Source organism: Delphinus delphis, chromosome 2 (assembly GCF_949987515.2).
Source record: "Delphinus delphis chromosome 2, mDelDel1.2, whole genome shotgun sequence".
NCBI lineage: Eukaryota > Metazoa > Chordata > Mammalia > Artiodactyla > Delphinidae > Delphinus > Delphinus delphis.
This window is the reverse complement of record NC_082684.1, coordinates 29,765,497-29,780,352: the sequence shown is the minus strand read 5'-3', so window position 1 is coordinate 29,780,352 and position 14,856 is coordinate 29,765,497. Positions and strand designations below refer to the sequence as shown.

The window sequence follows — 14,856 nt, the reverse complement described above, 5'->3', positions numbered from 1 at the left end:
GACACAAATACCGTTACAGAAATGGAAACGAAAATCACTACAAATCCTAATATAATAAAAGAATAATAAAGAAATATTATTAATAACTTTATGTTATTATAAATTCAACTACTTACAAGAAATGGCCAGTTCCTTAAAGGACACAAACTGCCAAACATGACTCAAGGAAAAACATAACTGGAATAACCCTTTATCTATTAAGATGAATTTTAGTTTAAAACCTTCTCACAAGGACAATTCCAAGACCAGATGGCTTTGCTGCTGAATTCTACCAAACACTTAAGGAAGAAACAATACCAATTCTACACAAATTCTTCCAGAGGATAGAAGAGGAGACACTTCCCAACTCATTTTTTAAAATTTAGGCATAATTGGCATATAACATTATATTAGTTTCGGGTGTACAACATAATGATTGGATATGTGTATACATTATAAAATAATCACCACGGTAAGTCTAGTTAATATCTATCGCCATATATAGCTACAAAATTTTCTTTCTTTTTATTTATTTATTTATTTTTGGCTACACCACGCAGCTTGTGGGATCTTAGTTCCCCAGTCAACTAGGGATCGAACCTGGCACCTCGGCAGTGAAAGCGCAGAGTCCTAACAGCTGGACCTACAGGGAATTCCCCCAATTTTTTTTTTTTTTTTTTTTTTTTTTTTTTTTTGCGGAACGCGGGCCTCTCACTGTTGTGGACTCTCCCGTTGCGGAGCACAGGTTCTGGACGCGCAGGCTCAGCGGCCATGGCTCACGGGCCCAGCCGCTCTGCGGCATGTGGGATCTTCCCGGACTGGGGCACGAACCCGTGTCCCCTGCATCGGCAGACGGACTCTCAACCACTGCGCCACCAGGGAAGCCCCCCCAAATTTTTTTTGTTATAGTGAAAAAGTTTAACACTTACTTTAAGCTTTCAAATACGCAATACAGTATTATTTACTATAGTCACAATGTTGTATTCAGTACATTACATCCCCATGATTTATTTATTTTATAACTAAAAGTTTGTACTTTGGACCCCCTTCACCCATTTTGCCCACCCCCCAGTCTCCAACTCTGGCAGCCACCAATCCATTCTCTGTATCTTGGAGCTTGGTTCTGTTTTTTTTTGTTTTTTAGATTCCACACAAAAGTGAGAGCATACAGTGTTCATCTTTCTCTGTCTGATTTATTTCACCTAGCATAGTGCCTTCAAGGTCCATCCATGTTGTCACAAGTGGCAAAATTTCATTATTTTTATGGCTGAAAAATATACCATTATTTATGTATCTCACATATTTTTTATCTATTCATCCATTGATGAACATTTAGGTTGTTTCCATATCTTTAGGTTGTTTCCATGCTGCAGTGAACATGGGGGGGCATATATCTTTTTGAATTAGTGTTTTCATTTTCTTCCAATAAATACTCAGAAGTGGAATTTCTGGATCCTATGGTAGTTCTACTTTTAATTTTTTTGGAAACTTCATACTGTTTTCCATAGTGGCTGCACCTATTTACAGTCCCACCAACAGTGCACAAGGGCTCTCTTTTCTCCACATCCTCACTAACATTTGCTATCCCTTGTCTTTTTGATAATAGCCATTCTCACAGGTGTGAGGTGATGGTGAGGTGGTCTTGATTTGCATTTCCCTGATGATTAGTGATGAGCGTGTTTTCATGAACCTGTTGGCCATCTGTAGGGCCTTCTTTGGAAAAATGTCTATTCAGATATTCTGTGCATTTTTTAATTGTATCTGTTTGTTGTTGTTATTGAGTTGTATGAGTTCTTTATGTATTTTGGATATTAATCCCTTATCAGATATATGATTTGCAAATATTTTCTCCTGTTCAGTAGGTTACCTTTTAATTTCATGGATGGTTTCTTTTGCTGTGCAGAAACCTTTTAGCTTCATGAAGTCCTACATGTTTATTTTTGCTTTTGTTGCCTTTGTTTTTGGTGTCAGATCCAAAACATCATTGCTAAGACTGATGTCAAGTAGTTTACCAGCTATGTTTTCTTCCAGGAGTTTTATGGTCTCAGGAGAAAATAATTCCACTTACAATAACATCAAAAAGAATAAACTACCTTGGAATAAAGTTATCCATGGAGATGCAACACTTATACACTGAAAACAACAAAATGTTATTGAAAGAAATTAAAGAAGACATGGGACTTCCCTGGCGGCGCAGTGGTTAAGAATCTGCCTGCCAATGCAGGGGACACAGGTTCGATCCCTGGTCCAGGAAGATCCCACATGCCATGGATCAACTAAGTCCATGTGCACTCTAGAGTCCACATGCCACAACTACTGAGCCCATGCACTGCATCTACTGAAGCCTGCGCACTCTAGAGCCTGTGCTCCAGAACAAGAGAAGCCACCACAGTGAGAAGCCCGTGCACCAGAATGAAGAATAGCCCCTGCTCACCGCAAATAGAGAAAGCCCGCGTGCAGCAATGAAGACTCAACACAGTCAAAAAATAAATAAAAAATTTTAAAACATTAAAGACATGAGTAAGTGGAAAGATATCCTGTGTTCATGGATTGAAAGACTTAATATTGTTATGATGGCAATACTCCCCAGATTGATCCACAGATTCAATGAAATTTCTATCAAAATTCCAAACACTTTTTTCTGTAGAAGTGGACAGCTGATCTTAAAATTCAGGAACCCCATGTAGCAGTCTTGAAAGTCCTAAAAAGAACAAAGCTGGAGTACTCACACTTCCTGACTTCAAAACTTATTACAAAGATACAATGATCAAAACAGTGTGGTACTGGTATAAGATAGACATATAGATCAAAGGAATATAATTGAGAGTCTATAATTAAACCCACCCATCTACTGTCAATTGATTTTCTACAAGGGTTCCAGGACTATTCAATGGAGGAAAGAATAGTCTTTCAACAAGTGGTGTGGGATAATTGGATATCCACATGCAAAAGAACAGACCTAGGGAATCTGGACCCCTATATTACAACATATACAAAAGTTAACTCAAATGAATCCAAGACTTAAATGTAAAAGCTAAAACAACAAAACTTTTATTAAAAATATAAGTATAATCAGAATTTCCTGGCAGTCCAGTGGTGAGGACTTGGCGCTTGAACTGCCATGGGCCTGGGTTCAGTCCCTGATTGGAGAAGTAAGATCTCACAAGGCCTGCTGTGTGGCCAAAAAAAGAGTAAAAATACAGGTATAAATCCACATGAATTTGTGCTAAGGTCTGAATGTTTATGTCCCCCCAAAATTCACGTGGTGATATCTTAATCCCCAAAAGTGATGATATTAATAGGATATTGATAGGCGGGGCATTTAGAAGGTGATTAGGTCATGAGGGTGGAGCCCTCATGAATGGGATTCGTGCTCTTATAGAACAGATCCCACACAGCTTTCTAGCCCCTTTCTGCCATGTAAGGACATAAGTCTGCAACTAGCAGGAGTGCTCTCACCTGGCCATGCTCGTACCCTGATGTTGACTTCTATCCTCCAGAACTGTGGGCAGTAAATTTCTGCTGTTCATAAAGCTACACAGTCTGTGGTATTTCGCTTCTGAGCCTGAACATACTAAGACACCTTAGATTTGGCAACAGTTTCTTAAATATGACACCAAAAGCACAAACAAACAAACGAACAAAAGGTAAATTGGACTTCATCAAAATTTAAAATTTTGTGCATCAAAGGATGCTGTAAAGAAAGTGAAAAGACAACTCACAGAATGGAAAAAAAATTTGCAAATCATATATCTGATGAGTCTTATATTCAGAATACATAAAGAATTCTTAAAACTTAATAATAAAAAGTCAAATAGGAGGCTTCCCTGGTGGCACAGTGGTTAAGAACCCACCTGCCAATGCAGGGGACACATGTTCAAGCCCTGGTCTGGGAGGATCCCACATGCCGCGGAGCAACTAAGCCTGTGCGCCACAACTACTGAGCCTGCGCTGTAAAGCCCATGAGCCACAACTACTGAGCCTGCGTGCCACAACTACTGAAGCCCACGCACCTAGAGCCTGTGAGCTCTGCAACAAGAGAAGCCACCGCAATGAGAAGCCCGTGCACCGCAATGAAGAGCAGCCCGCACTCGACACAACTAAAGAAAGCATGCGTGCAGCAACGAAGACCCAATGCAGCCAAAAATAAATAAATAAAGTAAAAAAGTCAAATAACCCAATTTAAAAAGGGCAAAGTATGTAAATAGACGTTTCTCCAAATAAGATACACATATGGCCAACAAGCACATGGACAGATGCTCATTAGAGAAGCTCAAATCAAAACCCAATGAGAGGGCTTCCCTGGTGGCGCAGTGGTTGAGAGTCCGCCTGCTGATTCAGGGGACACGGGTTCGTGCCCCGGTCCGGGAAGATCCCACATGCCGCGGAGCGGCTGGGCCCGTGAGCCATGGCCGCTGAGCCTGCGCATCCGGAGCCTGTGCTCCGCAACGGGAGAGGCCACACACAGTGAGTGGCCCGTGTACCGCAAAAACAAACAAACAAACAAACAAACCCCAATAAGATACCACTTCACATCCACTAGGACAGGTATAATTAGGGAAAAAACCCAGAGAATAACAAGTACTGGCAATTGGAATCCTCAAACTTTGCTGGTGGGGATGTAAAATGGTGTAGCTGCTGCGGAAAACAGTTTGATATTTCCTTAAAATGTTAAACATAAAGCTACCATATAATCCCACAATTCCACTCTCAGATATATATCCAAGAGAATAGAAAATATGTGTTCAAACAAAATTTGTACACAAATGTATATAGTACCATTATTCACAGTGGAAACAATTCAAATGTCCATCAACTGATAAATGGATAAATAAAATCTGGCATATCCATACAACAGCATGTTATTCAGCCATAAAAAGGAATGAAGTACTGTCACATGTTTTAAATGGATGAAACTTCACAACATGTCGAGCGAAAGAAGCGAAGCGCAAATCATATTCTATATTTCTGTTTATAGGAAGTGCTCAGAATAGGCAAATCCAGAGACAAAAAGCCGATTAGTGGTTGCCAGGGGCTGTGGGGAGCAGGTAATAGGGAGTGACTGCTCAACGTACAGTGTTTTATTTGGGGGTATGAAAATATTCTGGAATTAGTGGTGATTGTTGTACAACATTGTGAGTACACTAAACGCCACTGAATTGTAGACCTAAGAATGTTTAAAATTGTGAATTTTATATAAATTCTACTTTTAAAACAAAACAAAACAATAGAGGAGACAATAATGAGTGTAGTGTCGCCTAAGTTGAGTTTGAGGTGCCCAGGAAATACCCTAATGGAGATACTCAGTAGGTAGCTGGCCAGTAAGAGAAGGGAATTCATGTGATCTACGCTACAGATATAGATCTGGGAATAGATCTATATATGTAGATTTATTGTTGAAGCCCTAAGAGTAGATGAGTCGGCTGTGGAATCACGTAGCGTAAGAAGAGATGAATGCCTGCAACAGGACACTGAGGAGGATCAACATTTTAAGATATGAGAATAAGAAGAGGACCCTCCGAAGCAGATTGAGAAGGAGGAAGCAGGGTGCTAGGAGGAAGAGTCTGGGACATAGAAACCAAGGAAAAAGGATTTGTCAAACGTAGTGGTCAGGCGGTTCCCTGGTGATCTAGTGGTTAGGATTCGGCACTTTTACTGCCTTGGCCTGCCTTCAATCACTGGTCAGAGAACTGAGATCTCACAGGCTGTGTGGCGCGGTCAAAAAAAAAAAAAGGTAGTGGTCAGAGGTGTTAAATACTAGAGGAGTAAAATAAGATAAAGACTAGGACTTCCCTGGTGGTCCAGTGCTTTAGACTCTGCGCTTCCAATGCAGGGGGTGTGGGTTCCATCCCTGGTTGGGGAAATAGGATCCCACATGCCATACTGCGAGGCCAAAAAAAAAAAAAGACTAAGAAACGTCCATTGGACTTAGCAAAAAAGTAGGCATAGTTTCATTGAACTGGTGGGGAACAGGTTGAGATAACAGTTGTAGGATAAGATACCTTCACTAGGGGAAGTCAGGGAAATGTAAGTTAAACTTAATTAAATGTCATTGTCTCCCATTAGAGCCAGTGTATATATATGTATATGTATACATGTGTATTTAAGTTTAAACTATTTGTAGAAAAGTAATTGGTATAGCCCGTTTGAAGAAGGGTGGTATCTATTCAAATTTAGAAATTAGCATACCCTTCCACCTTTCCTTTCCACTCCTAGGTATCAGCCCTAGAGAATTATGGACACATATTTTGAAGGAAACATGTATAAAGATGGTAATTGCAAGACTGTTTAAATGCATACAAATTGGAAACAAATGTTCATAAATAAATGATTAAAAAAAACTGTATAGTAGACTATGGTTGCCTTCTCAGTATCCATTTCCCTCCTCTTTTCTAACATAATTCTAATTTTGTCCAAATAGCCACATTTCTCCAGCACAGACCTTAGATTTCAGAGAAAGCCAACCTCACTCTTATGTCAACGGATAGGCTTGATTTTCTAAGGGTATTTGCATCTATCTTGCCAATTATTATTTTAGGCAAGAACAAGAAACTTAGTTTAGCATGTGATTCAATTCAGGTTCCTGGGGCTTCTAGAAAGTTCTCTTTTGACCTTCCGGAAGAAATTCTGACCATAAACAAAATGAAAAGACAACCTACGAACTGAGAGAAAACATTTGCAAACAATGCGACCGACAAGGGCTTAATTTCCAAAAAATACAAACAGCTCATATAATTCAATAACAAAACAACAAATAACCCAATCAAAAAATGGGCAGAAGACCTAAATAGACATTTCTCCAAAGAAGACATACAGATGGCCAAGAAGCACATGAAAAGCTACTCAACATCATTAATTATTAGAGAAATGCAAATCAAAACTACAATGAGGTACCTCCTCACACCAGTCAGAATGGCCATCATTAAAAAGTCTACAAATAATAAATGTTGGAGAGGGTGTGGAGAAAAGGAAACCCTCTTGCACTGTTGGTGGGAATGTAAATTGATACAGCCACTATGGAGAACAGTATGGAGCTTCTTTAAAAAACTAAAAGTAGAGTTGCCATATGATCCAGCAATCCCACTCCTGGGCATATACCTGGACAAAACTATAATTTGAAAAGATACATGCACCCCTATGTTCATATGTTCATAGCAGCACTATTTACAATAGCTAAGACATGGAAACAACCTAAATGTCCATTGACAGATGAATGGATAGACTATGTGATATATATATATATATGTATATATATATATATAATATATATATAAAACATGGAAATATTACTCAGCCATAAAAAGGAATGAAATAATGCCATTTGCAGCAACATGGGTGGACCTAGAGACTATCATACTAAGCGAAGTAAATCAGAAAGAGAGTACTTCCCTGGTGGCGCAGTGGTTAAGAATCTGCCTGCCAATGCAGGGGACATGGGTTTGAGCCGTGTTCCAGAAAGATCTCACATGCCACAGAGCAACTAAGCCCCTGCGCCACAACTACTGAGCCTGTGCTCTAGAGCCCACGAGCCACAACTACTGAGCCTGTGTGCCACAACTATTGAAGCTCACTCACCTAGAGCCCGTGCTCTGCAACAAGAGAAGCCACCACAGTGAGAATCCCCCGGCAACGAACACCCAACGCAGCCAAAAATAAATTTTTTAAAAAATCAGAAAGAGAAAGACAAATACCATATGACATCACTTATAAGTGGAATCTAGAATATGACGCTAATGACCATATCTATGAAACAGAAACAGACAGACAGAGAACAGACTGTGGTTGCCAAGGGGGGTGGGGGTGGGGGAGGGGGAGGGAAGGATTGGGAGTTTGGGATTAGCAGGTGCAAACTATTATACATAGAATGAATAAACAACAAGGTCCTATTGCATAGCACAGGGGACTATATGCAATCTCCTGTGACAAACCATAATGGAAAAGAATATGAAAAAATATATATATATATGTATAACTGAATCACTTTGCTGTACAGCAGAAATTAACAAACCATTGTAAATCAACTATACTTCAATAAAATTTTTTTAAAAAAGAACTTCTGAAATCCACTTATACTTTCTCCTAAATTAAAAAGCACGTGGGCTCAAAGTAGCCATGTATGCCCATAAGGTGAGCTAGCCTTAGAACAAGGCCCCCATTGTAGACGGTAGGGCAGAGAGGTAGGAAAAAATAAAGACAGGAAGAACCTCATTCTTGATAAAATTACTGAGGTTCTGGATCACTTAGCCCTGAAGGGCAGCCTAGCTAGTCTTTCTGCTGAATGGGCCAGTACATTTCCTTACTGGCTAAGCCAGGTTGAGTAAGTTGTTTGTTTCTTGTTTTTGAAAACTTTCTAGTCCAGACATTATGACACAACTGTATTATGGAATACAATGCAGCAGTTTTAAAGGCAGATTTCTGGGCTTCCCTGGTGGTGCAGTGGTTGAGAATCTGCCTGCCAATGCTGGGGACATGGGTTCAAGTCCTGGTCCGGAAAGATCCCACATGCCGCGGAGCAACCAAGCCCGTGTGCCACAACTACTGAGCCTGTGTGCTGCAACCACTGAAGCCCGCGTACCCAGAGCCCATGCTCCGCAACAAGAGAAGCCACCACAATGAGAAGCCCGCACACCGCAACAAAGAGTAGCCCCCGTTCGCCACAATTAGAGAAAGCCCGTGCGCAGCAACAAAGTCCCAACATAGCCAAAAATAAGTAAATAAATAAATAAATTTATAAAAAAAGAAAAAAAAACATTAAACAAAACAAAACATTGAAGCTACCTATATGTTCTTTTCCAATCTCCACCTTTGCTCTCTCCGAAAGGGATACAGTAATTCCAAGAGGTAACCACTACCCTGAATTTTTCATTAATTTTTTTAAAGTATAGTTTTACCACATATGTTTTTTTAAACAATAGATTCTTATACCATTTTTTCAATTCTTATTTTATTTATTTATTTTTGGCTGCGTTGGGTCTTCATTGCTGCATGCAGGCTTTCTCTAGTTGCGGTGAGCAGGGGCTTCTCTTGTTGCGGAGCATGGACTCTAGGGGTGCAGGCTTCAGTAGTTGTGGCACATGGGCTCAGTAGTTGTGGCTTGCAGGCTCTAGAGCGCAGGCTCAGTAGTTGTGGTGCATGGGCTTAGTTGCTCTGAGGCATGTGGGATCTTCCCGGACCAGGGTTCAAACCCGTGTCCCCTGCATTGGCAGGTAGATTCCTAACCACTGCACCACCAGGGAAGCCCTTTTTATATCTTTTTTTTTTTTTTTAATTTTTGGCCGTGTCACGTGGCACGTGGGATCTTAGTTTCCTGACCAGGGATCGAACTCGTACCCCCTGCAGTGGAAGCATGGATTCTTAACCACTGGACCACCAGGGAAGTCCTAGGTTCTTATACCATTTTCAAATCTTTATAGTAATGGTATCATACAATATACAGACTTATGACTTTTTTTACTCAACACATCATGTGTGTAACTGTAGTTTATTCATTCTATTTTTATACAATGCTCATTATGTGAATTTTTGAAAATATGTATATTTATTCTCCTGTCAGACATTTGAGTACTTTCCATTATTTTTTTCCTTTATGAACAATGGTGCCATGGACATTCTTTTTTTTTACATCTTTATTGGGGTATAATTGCTTTACAATGGTGTGTTAGTTTCTGCTTTATAACAAAGTGAATCAGTTATACATATACATATGTTCCCATATCTTTTCCCTCTTGCGTCTCCCTCCCTCCCACCCTCCCTATCCCACCCCTTCAGGCAGTCACAAAGCACCGAGCTGATCTCCCTGTGCTATGCAGCTGCTTCCCACTAGCTATCTACCTTACGTTTGGTAGAATATATATGTCCATGCCTCTCTCTCGCTTTGTCACAGCTTACCCTTCCCCCTCCCCATATCCTCAAGTCCATTCTCTAGTAGGTCTGTGCCTTTATTCCTGTCTTACCCCTAGGTTCTTCATGACAGTTTTTTTTTCTTAAATTCCATATATATGTGTTAGCATACGGTATTTGTCTTTCTCTTTCTGACTTACTTCACTCTGTATGACAGACTCTAGGTCTATCCACCTCATTACAAATAGCTCAATTTCGTTTCTTTTTATGGCTGAGTAATATTCCATTGTATATATGTGCCACATCTTCTTTATCCATTCATCCAATGATGGACACTTAGGTTGTTTCCATCTCCGGGCTATTGTAAATAGAGCTGCAATGAACATTTTGGTACATGACTCTTTTTGAATTATGGTTTTCTCAGGGCCCAGTAGTGGGATTGCTGTGTCATATGGTAGTTCTATTTGTAGTTTTTTAAGGAACCTCCATACTGTTCTCCACAGTGGCTGTATCAATTTACATTCCCACCAGCAGTGCAAGAGGGCTCATGGACATTCTTGAACATGTGTCCTGGTTCATATATGCAAAGGTTTCTCTATAAAATTAAGAGTGGAACTCTTGGGTCTTAGGCAAAGCACTTGCTTTATTTTTCTAGGTTATACTAAAATAGTTGTATCAATATACATTTCCACCAACAATCCCTAAGTGTTCCTGTTATTCTACATCCTTGTATTATTGGACTTCTTATTTTGTACCAATGAAATGACTTTAAAATGATATCTCACTATGGTATTAGCATTTCTATGATTACTAATAAATGGTAACAATATTCATATCTTATTCATTATTTGTCCTCCCTCTGCAGTCCTAGTTAAACATAGCTCAGGATAATACTTCCTCCTAGAAGCCTTCCCTGACTTCCCCAGATCCTCAGGCTAGCCTAAGTGCTGCTACTAATACTTTGCCTTTTTCTATCATTACATTTTAACAAATCCTCCATTTTTCAAGGCTACTTGACCATGTCTTCTTTATATCCCAAAGCATAGTCTAATTCATCATTTCATATAGAAGACTGCCCTTTTTTATACCCATTTCCTCTTCCACCCAATGTTATTACTTGTTTTTTGATAATTTTAGAAGACCTAACACAAGTATACCTCTATCTTCTATAATTATATATATATTTTAATAATGCCAAGTGACAGCAGTTTGAATTCACATAAAGTCTAAATCTTGATGACAAAGTAGCCTAAATTGGAGCTCTAGGCAGAGATGTAGACAAAAACTGATTATCTGATTGTTTAAAACTATTTTCCTATATTTTAAAGATACGCTGTGATTTTTAAAAATCTACGTATCTAGCTTGGCAATTTAAAAATGAATAAACACATGGTCCCTTCCTTGAGGGAACTCAATGTCTAATACGGAAACTATGTGACAAACAGATGACTATCATACAGGAAGCTACATGGGTAGGCGTCTGGGAGAATAGAGTTTCATCAGGATACCACCTTAGCTCCAGCAGCTCTGATGACAGCCCAGGTGCCTTGATAAGAATTCCAATAATTTCCTCTTCTCAATCCAGGGCACAAAGGTGCCTATTCTTCTGACCTGTTTTTGACATAATTCACCTACTTTCTCGCCTACCACTGCATTTCTCTTTTATTTATTTATTTTGGCATGCGGGATCTTAATTCCCCAACCAGGGTTTGAACCCGCCCATCCTGCAATGGAAGCCTGGAGTCTTAACCAATGGACTGCCAGGGAAATCCCTGCATTTCTCCTTTGCTATCAATTCATTGACTCCACTATATTTTCAGTTTAAATTGAGAGGATCTGCTTGGTCCAGCTAAAGAATGTTTTTCTCATAGGTCACCTGATATTTTGCTGACCAGTTGGCTCAGATACGGCAGTAGGAATAAGGCCAGAATGTACATAATGCCGTTAGCAATATCCAAATTAATTATCTACAGCCACATTCCTCAGCAAGGGTCTATGAGAAAAACTGCTCAGGAGGGGGTTGAGGATCATTACAAATGAATGGCTTGCCCTATGCTCTACAAGTGATATATAAATGTATTATTTAGGACTCTTTCCATTGAAGGGATAGAACACTCAGTTCAAACTGATTTAGGAAAAGGAATTTATTGGCTTACGTACCAAGAAGCCTAGAAGCATAACTGGCTTAAAGAATGGCTGAATCCATGGTTTCAAACGATATTGTCAAAAATCTCTCATCTTCTCTTAGCTCTGCTTTCTTCTGTGCTGGTTTCATTTTATCCCCACTAGTTCTAAGTTTAAATCCTCCCAGATGTAAGTTAAGTGAAAAAAGGGAGTCCTCCCCCTCTCCCCTTTAAGCATTATTCCTGATAGGATGAGGCACATAGTGTAGTGGTTGAGAGCATGGACTCAGGAACTAGGTTGGTTCCTCAATTACCTACTATTCCTATAATCTTGGGCAAGTTATTTAACCTCTTCAAGACTTAATTTTTTTTCACTGTATAACAATAGCTCCCACTTCCCTGGGTGGCTGTGAGGTTTAAAGTTGCTGATGTTTGCATGATACTTAAAATAGTGCCCGATACAATGCAAGGGCTAAATTAGCACCTCTGATTGGGTCATAAGTCCACCCCTATGTCCTAAGGGTTCTGGCTAAGGTTGGGACTTTCTATCCAAACTACAAAGATCTGGAGTAGTGGAAGGATGGTTTATTTTAAGAAATTTGGAGTGCCTTTACCAAAGGCTGGGGAATGGATGCTGGGTCAATGTAAACTACAAATGTCAACTACAGGAAAGCAAACTGTTGCTTGAGACAACTTCCCTCTCTAAGGTTTTATTTTATGATACAGAGTAACCTGAAAGGATTTCTCTGTTTATGCTTGTGGTTGTAAAAAAAAAAAAGGCACAAACTCTTTTTATTTGCAAAATGTAACTAGCATTTGACTAGCGCTTTACTGAACAAAGTATTTTCACATGCATTAGCCAATTTAACTCCTGCAACAGCTCTGGGGAGTAGGTATTATTAACCTTTCTTAATGGTAAAAACCTAGCAAGCCGAAATACAGATGGATGTAAATTTTACAAATGGTGGTACTGTTAGCGTTTCACATTAGTCTCCCACTGCATTTTATGTTCTGTTGGTACCCATGTATAATCATTTCCTTCATTCAACATATATTTTTTGAGCCTTTGCTATGTATCAGGCATTCTTCTAGGCACTGGAGATAAACAGCAGTGAACAAAACACAATACTCGCACTCCTTAAGTTTACATTCTAGTGGGGTATGTGCAGACAAACCATAAAATAAATAAGAAAAGTGTTAGAGAGTAATATTAAACAGGAAAAGCTGATAGGAAGTATACAAATATGTTCAATTTTATATGCAGTGGTCAGTTTGTCATCTATTTTGCGTTGTTTGCAGCTCTCCCGAACAAAGATAACGTCTCCCTCCTATTTACCATACTCCCAGCACCAGGCACTCAGAGAGACAATAACTGTATACTGAATAAGTTATAAGCCTTCTGAGAAGCAAGCAGTTGGGAAACAAAGGCCTGTAAATAGATACTGACCATATAGTCCATAAACTGAATAACTTAATCATTCCTGATTAGTTTATTTCTAATAATCTAATAAGTGAAATTCTTTTTAGCACGTTTACATTATAGAATGAAAGCTGTGTTAAATGTTTTTACAGGCCGTTTTAGGAATTTCAAACACGTTCTAGCCGCCTCTTCGGCCCTACCTGCGCGCGTAAGCTTTGTGTTTTGCATGTGTGCGCACTTTTTAAAAACCGCAGCCTTTGCCACTTATCTCTTGGTATTAACAAAAGTTTTCTAGGATTAGCACTTGGGGTTTCTTCTGAGGTGCTGGGTGAGGCCCAGTTATCAGCCCATCGAACCTCAAAGAGCCTCAGAGCGAGATTCTAACCCCCGAAACACAAACTACAAAAAAAGGGAAACCCTCTTACAGCCGTCGCGCAGTGTCCGGCCAGCACCTTGACCTCAAGATGGCGTCGCGTAATCATAAGATTCAATCAGCTCCAATCAAAAATGGCAGGGTGGGTCGTAACATACAGCTCGAGCCCTTCTAGCCCTCATTAGGCGCTCCTCTCTATGGTTATTTGCCGCTGCGTGGTGATTCAGAGCCAAGAGTGACGATTACCTACCTACGCTCTTCTCTATGGTCCTCCTCTCCACGCCCCCAGCCGCAGTGCACGCCGGGCAATAGGAAGACCTCCAGAAGCTCCCCGCGCAGCGCGGATGTGTTTGCGGCCTGTGAGAGTAGGCGCTTCGGCACTAGTCTCCCGGTTAGCGGCGCGCAGAAATCTCGAGCTGGTGGAACTCCCTCATAACTTGGAGCCCGGAAGGCCGCGAAGGCAGTACAATTTCTTCAGCGGCGGGTGAGTTCGCTCTTCTGAACGCGTGTGGAAACCGGGAGACAGGGTACTTCGGCTGGGGGAGGAGGGAAAGCCGGGGAGCCTGCCGAAGGGCTGGGGTGGGATGGGGATAAGGGTGGGGTGGGGGTGGGGGTGGGGTGGGGGAGGGGATGGGCACGGGCACGAGGCTTGGGTTTCTCTACTTCTTTTAGGCCTCGAAAACGAGTGGGCCCAGTAGGAGCCCGTGGAGGCCGGACCTACTGCCAGAGCCTTCCTCCTTGCATTGTCGTCCACTTTCCCTTTCCTTTCCACGGAGAGGCCTCGGCCCATTCTGGGCTCCACGTTTGCCACAGAACGCTCGGTCGGCCCCTGGGGAGCCCTTCCCTGAGGCCCCTTTCTAACGTGAGCCTGCGGAAGCCCTGCGGTAAATATTCCGGGCCTAGGATACAATTGCCCCAGGCTCTGCCTAGAAGTCGGCTAGCACCCACCCTTTTTTTTAGCGGGGGGCTGGCCACCAGCTGTTTTCTGTCCCTTCTTCGGTCGTCTAAAGCCCGCCACCGAGTGAACTGCCCTCCCTCCCCCCGCCCCCGACTTGAATTTAGCTACTGCCCACCTTTTCTACCACTCTTCTGGTTGGTTTGCTTGTCTAAGATTGTGGTGG

The 14,856-nt window shown here is 41.0% G+C and overlaps 1 protein-coding gene across 1 annotated transcript in view; it reads left to right on the top strand.

Moving 5' to 3' along the window:
* Positions 1-14,075: 14,075 nt before the first annotated feature.
* The window catches only part of RBM25 (RNA binding motif protein 25), a 56,152-nt gene continuing 55,371 nt past the window's right edge, over positions 14,076-14,856 (top strand). The window contains exon 1 of the mRNA XM_060004278.1: positions 14,076-14,219. The gene's annotated coding sequence lies outside the window, so the exon portion shown is untranslated. The remainder of the gene's footprint in view (positions 14,220-14,856) is intronic.